This window comes from Elephantulus edwardii, unplaced genomic scaffold (genome assembly GCF_000299155.1).
Source record: "Elephantulus edwardii isolate Elephantulus edwardi_28Jun2011 unplaced genomic scaffold, EleEdw1.0 scaffold00047, whole genome shotgun sequence".
NCBI lineage: Eukaryota > Metazoa > Chordata > Mammalia > Macroscelidea > Macroscelididae > Elephantulus > Elephantulus edwardii.
In genome coordinates this window covers 17,590,733-17,599,594 of record NW_006399797.1, presented here as the reverse complement: position 1 = coordinate 17,599,594, position 8,862 = coordinate 17,590,733, and the positions used below count along the sequence as shown (strand labels likewise).

Below are 8,862 nucleotides of genomic sequence, written 5' to 3'. Positions count from 1 at the left end.
TCTATTATAAAAAAAAAAAGAAAGAAACTGTTAACTATTTCATCTTACTGGGATCAACTTGGGACCCTTGGAACTAGCAGAGAACAGCAGACATATTGCATTAGGAAAGTCAGCCATCAGAGACTTCTCAAAACTACTGAGGAGCAACGTCAGTTTGAAGACTAAAGTGTGCCTGACTCAGGCCATGGTCTTTTCAATCACTTACTATATATCTGAGAGCGGGATAATGAATAAAGATGACATGAATAATTGATGTCTTCGAGCTGAAGTGTTGGGAGAAAAAGTACTAAATGACTTTCAAAAGAACACTGGCAAAAGAACAAAACAGAAAAAAATTGGACTTCAAGAAAGTATGGCCAGGTTGTTCCTTGGAGGCAAGGCTGGAGAAGCTTTCTCTCACATACTTTGGGCCTGTTGCTGGGAGGGGCTATTCCTTGGAAAGAAACATAATGCTTGGTAAGGTCAGCAAAAGAGAGGAAGACACTGAACTAGATGGACTGAAACAGTGACTACAGCAACACATTCAAGTGTCTCAGAGAAGACAAGATGGTGCAAGATAGAACAGGGTTCAGATGTGTTGTCCATAGGGTTGCTGTTAGTCATACTTGGCTCCACAACACCTAACACCACCAACAAAACATTCTGTCAAAAGCAAAATAGGGTATTAATAATTTTATTTACAATACCTTCTACCTCTGCATACACTTCTTTAAGCAGCTTAAAAAGAGGCAAAACTCTAAGGATTCAAAGTAAAGAAACACAGCTGTTCTACTTTTTTCAATATGTTTCTTTTACCAATGGATTGGAAACTGACACATTAAGAGTCAAAGGTTACACTGCCATCATTTTAATGCATATTTATTAAGGCCCTGCCAAGTACTATACATATTTTATATAAGGTACTAAATATGTATATAAGGTAGAGAACTACTTCTCAGTGGTCCTGTGGTACAATGGGTTGATTGTTCAAAATGGCTTTCCTAGCCCAATGGCTTTGACTTTCATAATATGGCAGGTCAAACTATAGGAATGCAGTGACTAGCACTTTTTGGGAGCAAGCATGCAAGCAATGTATACAGGTTACTCATGAGAGGACTGCAGTCTTGCCTTCTTCAAATTCACTGCTGTCAAGTCAATTTCAACTGATAACAACCCTCCTTCCAGTTTACAAAGCTATAAATCCCAACAAGGGGAGACTGCTCATCTTTCTCCTGAGGACTAGTGGATGGATTTGAACTGCCAGGGAGATGGAAAGCCTTTAGGTTAGCCACACAATTCACTTCTGACTACACCACTAGAGCATGTTTAGAAGTGGAATTGCACTACTAGCAAAGAAGTGTAGAGTCCAACATACATTTATATTAACCAAAGATCCCTAGATGAGTCAGACTTAGGACCTAGATGAATGCCTGTGTAGCAAAGAACCAGAAACCAATGAGAAAGAGCTGAACTAAGGCTGTTGCCCCATGGAGGTAGAGCCTTTCATCCAAATAACGCTGAAGATGAGGGTAGGGGCAGTATAGATATGTCATAATTGCAAGACTAAAAGAACTTCATAGCACTAGCCTATAGTAAAGAGACTAAGGTCAGAGAGCCTCAAGAAGCTGTCCTAATTGAAGAATTATATACTGTTTCCAATCTCAATTGTAATGTGTTAACTTCCTTAACAGACCCAGTAATAGTGAATATGGCCTATGAGTTCTGTGTGGACATTTTAATTGGTCAGCAGACCCAGGAGCAGAGCAGTGAGAACCCTGAAAGGGATGGCTGGTGTTAAAATTAACAGAAATAAGAGTGAAGCATGTTTGACTTTGTAAGAATTGGTTGTGGTTCCATTATTTTTACAGGAGCTCACAGGCCAAAAGAAGCTGTAGTGAGAATTGGAGGTGAACAGCAATTCAAATAAAATGTGACCTGTTGTTGTTGTCGTCATTGTTTGAGTTGTCCATCACTCAAAGCAACATACACAATTTTTTAAAAAGGCAATACAGCAAGACTCTTGGGAATAAATAAGGTTTCATAAAGAATATGACACCATTCTTGGGCTTTGAGGACTAAGAAGTTTATCAAATAATTGAAAAATTGTAAGTAGGATATACACACTCACAAATAAAAATAAGTCCATGGAAAAGATACAGCAAAGAAAAATAAAGAAGTATATAAAGGGAGGTGGTAAATTTATATAAACTATCTAAACATATTTTTATTCTGACTCTGAGTACACACAAAATATTAATGTATAAAGAAATTTTCATTTTTCCTAGACAAGCCCCTTCTTTGCATTTCTACATGACACAAGCTAAAAACTTAAAAAATAAACAATGTAAATCACTATATTATTCTATAACACAGTATACTCCCAAAATAATATGGCTAGTAAAATACATCCATATCTCATAACACAAAATACTATACATTATTATTCCATTAGCAACACAACATGCCCCCAAAGTCTAACACATTTGTTATTTCAGAAAACAAGTTGTTAGAAAAATAAACTAGGAGTTCCATTTCTGGGTCATCCTGGAACAAATAAATAAATGAGTTTTATAGTATGACTTCTGATAGTAGCTAAGTTTTGAAAGAGAAATCAAAAGATGTCAAACAGAAAAAAAATAATTTCAAAATAGTATACTAAGGAAGGATTCACTGAACAAAACAAAAATTCTAAAACCTAAATTTCATTTCTCCTCCCATCCTTCAAGGAGACTTTCTACAACAAACACCAATTTAAGTCTTTCAAAAATACCAAGTAAAAACCCATAATGAATTTCTACTCCTTTAAGCATCTCAGTTAGAAATTATCCTTAATACAGAAAAACAATCAATCTCCTGTACTATTAACCAAAATTACTTAGTCACAGCACTAAATTCTTTGACAGTAATGAAAACAGTAATTGTATCAAAACATTATGGTGCAACTCAGATTAATCTGCCTCTGAAAACTTTCCTATTTGGTACTTCCTCTCTATTGCTTGTGTTAAAAATCCACTGGCAATTCAGGTAGCAAAACAAACATTTAGTAGCATCTTTTTTCTGACAATGTACCACTGTTTGCTAAATGTGATTGTAACAGAATGTGTTTTTAATAGTTAACATTTTTTAAGACACTTTGAAAAGCATGCTATTATTTGGGATCTCTGGTGGTCTAGTGGCAAGAAGCTGCGCTACACTCCTGAAGGTATGCTGTTCAAATCCACCAGATGCTCTGCTGGAGAAGGAGGGGCAATCTCCTGTGCCAGTTGGAACTGGTTCAATGGCACAAAACAAATAAAACTTTTTTTAAAAAAGTATGCTATTACTTAGCATTGCTTTTAAAGAGAAAACAAGTATAAATTATTTGTACTATTATCATATATACACAATGTATGAAGAAAATTAAACAAAAACTACCATCAAGTTGGCTCCCACTTCCAGTGACTTTTATCAGATTTTTAAGGCTTGAAATCTTTATAGGAGAAACTTTTCTAAATGTATACAATGTGCCACCAGCTACCCTTTCAACTTCATGCAACTTTTCAAAGTCGGCTATCAGCAATCTCTCCAAATTATTAAGGAGCAATCAAGTCAGTCTGAAGACTAAGGTGTGCCTGATTCAAGCCACAGTCTTTTCAATCACTTGCTATTCATGTAAGAGCTAGACAATGAATAAGGATGACAGAAGAATTACCGATGCTTTTGAATTGACGTGTAAGAGAATACTACTGAACATTCCTTCAAATAACAGAACAACAAATAAGACAGGTCCTGTAGAATGTGCAGCTAGAAAGTTCCTTTGGAGTCAAATATGGCAAAGCTTATTCTCACATATCTTGGCAATGTTTTCTAGGAAAGGCTATTCCTTGGAAAGGGACAGTGTGCTTAGAAACTCGAGAGTCAATGAAAGAAAAGACGACCCTGGACAAGATGGACTGACAATGACTGTAGCAACGCACTCAACTGTGTTACCAATGGTACCAATATAAGGATGGCACAGGCTAGGGCAGGATTCGTATCTGTTGTTCAAAGGGTAGCTAAGAGTTGTACTTCATGACATCAACACCACCATGACAAGCCACTGGTGGTCCTTTCAACTTCATGCACATTTTTAAAAATTTTATAAAGACCTTTCAAAATATAAGTACTTTTACTATCATGATCTATTGAAGAGGAAAAAAAACCCAGACCAGAAGCACTCCTCGTAAAATTGCTCAGAAATCTCAAGTAATTTTTTTTTAGCATAAATAATTTTCAGGCTACAATTAAGAGTACATGAGAGAAAAATGGGCAACCTTCTCTCATGGAATTGATTTACAGTCTGTGAAAACCTACTAGAGGATTAGCTGAGTTGGTTCTGACTAGATAGCACTTAATAACAATTATTAGTGTTAAAGTACCTCTGAAAAAAGCTAAAAGTATATGAAAGATTCAAGTTATAACAAAGAAATGAGTAATTTCTTATGAAGATATATTCATTTTATGTTATCTTCAACATGAGGCATTTTTCAACTGCAGAGGGTATAAATCACTCACATGTATTTTGCCCTCAATTTCCCACCACACAGGTTTACTTAGAAATGCAAATGTAACAGGAAAAAAAAAGTTTGCGGTATTTGTCACTTGGTTCAAGATACAATTTTCAATGCCCAAGGGTATCAAATTAGGTTAGGGACTCTCTAATGTATATTCAAAGTTTAAAAACAAGTGTTTTGAAAACAAATGTTTTTATTAACTTGTTATTGATATAGCATTAATTACGACAAAAAAAAAAAGTAAAATACAGTTTCTCACTTCCTGTCTAACACAACAGTGTTTACAGAAATGACTGTAAAGTCTTGGGGGAGGTGGGGAAGGAGAGAAAATTCCACCTTAAAAAAGAACAAAAATATTATAAAGAAGTATACAGTATACAGTCTTTTTTTACAAATGTATTTTGCTTCTTTTCCTTTAGCATCTAACAGTACAAAAGAACTACAATCTAGTTAAACCTACAAAGTGTGCTAATAATTTTGGTCTAGTAAGAAACACTTCAATGAAAGAGATCTTCATGTAGTAGACATTTAACCTTTCAGACCATTGTGGTTCTTTATCAGCTCTTCAAATCATGGATCAAGTTACCTTCCAAAATTACAAAAGGTGTGTGCTAAGTAACTCTGAAAGATAACTCCTATAGAATACACCATTCTCAAACAACATGAAACTAATATGAAAGTTGTACGCCCTCGAGTTGGAACGACTTATAATTGACCTTCTAGTCTGTTTTCAGTGGCAGTAAATTGCATGGGAAGATTGCTCAGCTTTGTACAGCTGGTGGATTTGAACGTGACTTTGAGCACCAGGCCATCAGAGCTCCCCATAATAGTATTTTAAAACGTCTATGCCACCCTTTTACTACATCATACTTTATCTTTTTTGCTTATGTTGTTTCAAAAGTTGCAAAAACGATTCCAGAACTCTAGAAATTTCTAGTACCAAGCACATTAAGCTATATATCCAACTCTGAACTCTCTTCTGAACAAATTTTAACTCAGTACTTAATGGCATTGAGATAAGCATCTAAGAGTTGGTACTAGCTACCTTACTTATTAGGCAACGCCTGTTGTTGTTATGGGCCATATGTCCAAATAATTAAAAATGAAGTTGGAGTTAAGAAAAGAAGAACGTTTGCTGCCCTTATTCTGGATGTTGACAAAGTGATGATGTCTTTCAGGACTGAGAAGAGGCCATTTAGGATCTATGGTGATACCCGTAGTTGGACTTTTGAGGTGGATATACGGTACGCATAGGGCCTGAAACAAATGCATGTTATAAAACCTAGTGTACACAGTCTTGAGCGAAAACTAAAATTAGCAATTGTTAATAATCAGTTTCCAAGAGTTATGAGGATTGCTCCTAGACAGTAACAGACTCAACCACTAAGAACTGGGGCCTCTAGCCACACTCATTCATTCCTTAGTGCAACTTTTAAGTTAGACACAAAACAGCTAAAGGTGGAGAAGCCTGGCGGAAGTAGAAATCTAGGTCTGACAAGTTCACAAACACAAGCATCTCGTGTTCCTCCGTGGCCGGAGAATCATTCCGATTCGATCTCTACGACACTACGGAACCTTCATGCTCTGGGTGCAGTGGCAAAGACATCACAAATGCACTTCTTCCCCATCCACCATCTACAGCCTTCGGTACTCTAAGGCCCGTTAGCTAGTCCAGTGCCTCCCGCCGCCCCTCTACCCCCCAGCCTTTTAAACACAGACAAACACACACAAGTTGCGGTGATGTATGAGTAGTAAGAGGCTGTTAAGGACCAGAGACCGCGGCAGCTGCTGAGAAAAGGCGGCACTGTCTAAAGCGGGCCAGGGATCCTCGGCCACCGCCGCTACCGCCTTCCCTTCTTCCCCAGGAAGCAGCGCGGCAGCGGCTCCTCTGCGCTGGCGGGAGCCGGGGGAAGCTGAGACTGGGGAAAGCTCGGCCACCCGCAGACGGGACCAGGCCTAAGCTCGGGAGCTGCCGCTGCAGCGGCCCGAGGAGAGCGACGCTTTACGTCCCGTCCACCCCCCCATACACACCCCCTCCCTCCACCGCCGCCACCCCCCTCCCCGCCCGCTCCGCTCTCCCTCTCTCGATTGGAGCCGAGACAAAAGCAAAGGGAAGCGGCGGGTCCTGGCGCTACCCGCGGACCCCGGACGCGACCGGATCAGCCCCGAGGCATTCCCCCGCCTTGCAGGGGCCCCGAATTCGCCGCCCCCGCCGCGCGCCCCGCAGCCAGACTTCCAAAAATTTGCCAAAAACTCACCGCATGAATTTTCTTGTCCCGCGGATCCAAGATGGCGACGTATCCACCGCGGAGGCTGCTGGGAGCAGGACCTTTACCCTCTGACCCCCGCCGTGACCCCCGTCGCTCCGGCTTGCCTCAAAGCGGCGGCGGAAGGTGGGAGCTGAGATTCCTGAATCGTTAGGGGAGGTTTCTTCGTCGCTCTCGGAAGAGGTTGGAAAGTGGAGCTTCACTACCCGATCGCCCCCACCGCAGCTTCCACTGTTGGATTCCGGGGGAGGCTATTCCGCGGCCGTTACAAAGAGCGGGGACCTTGGCGTCTGCTTACGCCCTCCTAGGGCCGGGTTGTTTGGATCTGGGCTCAGACTCTAGGCCGGAGGGGGACCGCAGGGTCCAGGGGCGGGGAATGGTGAGGTGGCGTCGTTCCGCCCTTCTCAGGGACGTGGAGCGTGTTTGTGTTTGTGTCCAACACTCCGCCCTCCCACGTCCGCCTCGGGCTGGGCCCCTGCTCCACTTCCAGTACCTGAAGCCAACCGAACCGCTGTCCCCCTATCCTCTGTCTGGCCCCGCAGCCTCCGGTGCCTGTGCACGCACTTCCAGGGACCGGCGGCACGTCGCCACCCTCACCTCCTGAGAAGTGAGTTCCCCTCGGACGAGGCCACCCTCAGTACTGTGTTTTTAAGCCTCCTGGGAGGGAGGGTCCGGAAAGTAGGTTTTGTAGAAGCGGGCTTTCGGCGGCTTGCACGAGCTCCGGGAGGTTTGCAGTGTGAGGAGGCTCTGCTCGTAACTCGCCGCTGCGGAAGCGACTCCAGCGCGGACAGCGAGCCCCAAGCTCCACGGAGACTCCACTGGCTGAGCCATCGCAAGGCCGTTCGTAATCGTGGTGGCTTTTCTGCGAAATATGTTTTTTGCAAAATAATTGCCACTCGAAGTGGAATTTGTTTTCTCCACCGTAATAAATCGCGTTCTTTCTTTGTATGTCGAAGAACTCTTCCTCATTCGTAATGATTCAACATTTGGGGGCTTCATAGCAGCCCTCTGTGTTTATAATGCTTAGCTGTAGAACGTGAGAATTGGTCTTCCTTTCTGTTTGATTACTGTAGTTTGCTAATAAATGTAAGCTTTTCTAAATTTAAAAAAAAAAAGTGTTTTCCTTCTTTGTTTCATAAAGTCGCTTTCTCCCGCCCCCCCCCCATCACTATAACCCAAGTCAGAATTTATCATTGAACAACAAAGAACATTTTACCCCTGCCTAGCAGGAAAAATAATCATACTGGGAAATAAAAAATGACTAGGTCGTGTTTCCAAAAGCAAGATGTTTTCCTGTGTCAGGAGTTATTGTGTGAATATATCTAAACTTCAGATGCACATATAGCCAATAGAAAATGGTTTTTTTCTTGGCTTTTATGTAATAAAATAGTTCATGTGTATTCATTTTTGTTTATTGCTTGGTTTTCACTTCAGGAAAATTCAAGGAGGACCAACATTTATTTGTTTACAGCCTTTTTTGTTTGTTTATAGCCTTCTTCCATCCCTTACCCCAACAGTCCCACCTGTCCTGCTTTCTCCTTTGATGCTCTATTAACACCTATAACAATAGCATTGTACTTTAAAAACGCTAAATAGATCTCTGGTTGCAGTAATATTTAACATCATTAACCGTTTTAATCTCACTATTAATAAGTTAAAATACAGTCATTTGGAGCTGTAGAATAAAAGTAGATCTGCTTACTTGTGTATTACAATTCTAATTTTTTATCTAATTTATAAATAGAATTTTCTTAAGCCTAAAAGATGAGCTCACTCTTCTCTACTTATCCCCAAAAGCCAAATTTTAGATGGGTTAACTATTGGGGAAAATTGGAGAATTTCCTCACAAAGGATCTGACAGGGTATTTTTTACCTTGAACACTTTGCTGAAAGAGAACAATTTCATAATGTTAAATATGTGGGAAGAAGTAGTGGGGAAAGTATTCTTTAACTATTCCCTTTTTTATTGAATATAAATTTACTTTAACCTTCGTTGAATAACAAGTTTTTAATTTTACTTTTAGGAGCCCTAGTGATGTGGTGGTTTAAGTGATCAGCTTCTAATACCCACCAATCACTCACGC

The 8,862-nt window shown here is 40.6% G+C and overlaps 1 protein-coding gene and 1 pseudogene across 1 annotated transcript in view; one reads left to right on the top strand and one right to left on the bottom strand.

Annotated features, from left to right (window-relative positions):
• Positions 1–6,912, bottom strand: part of CNOT2 (CCR4-NOT transcription complex, subunit 2) — a 170,555-nt gene extending 163,643 nt beyond the window's left edge. The window contains exon 1 of the mRNA XM_006886084.1: positions 6,770–6,912. The gene's annotated coding sequence lies outside the window, so the exon portion shown is untranslated. The remainder of the gene's footprint in view (positions 1–6,769) is intronic.
• The window catches only part of LOC102871865, a 53,849-nt pseudogene extending 46,729 nt beyond the window's left edge, over positions 1–7,120 (top strand).
• Positions 7,121–8,862: the final 1,742 nt, after the last annotated feature.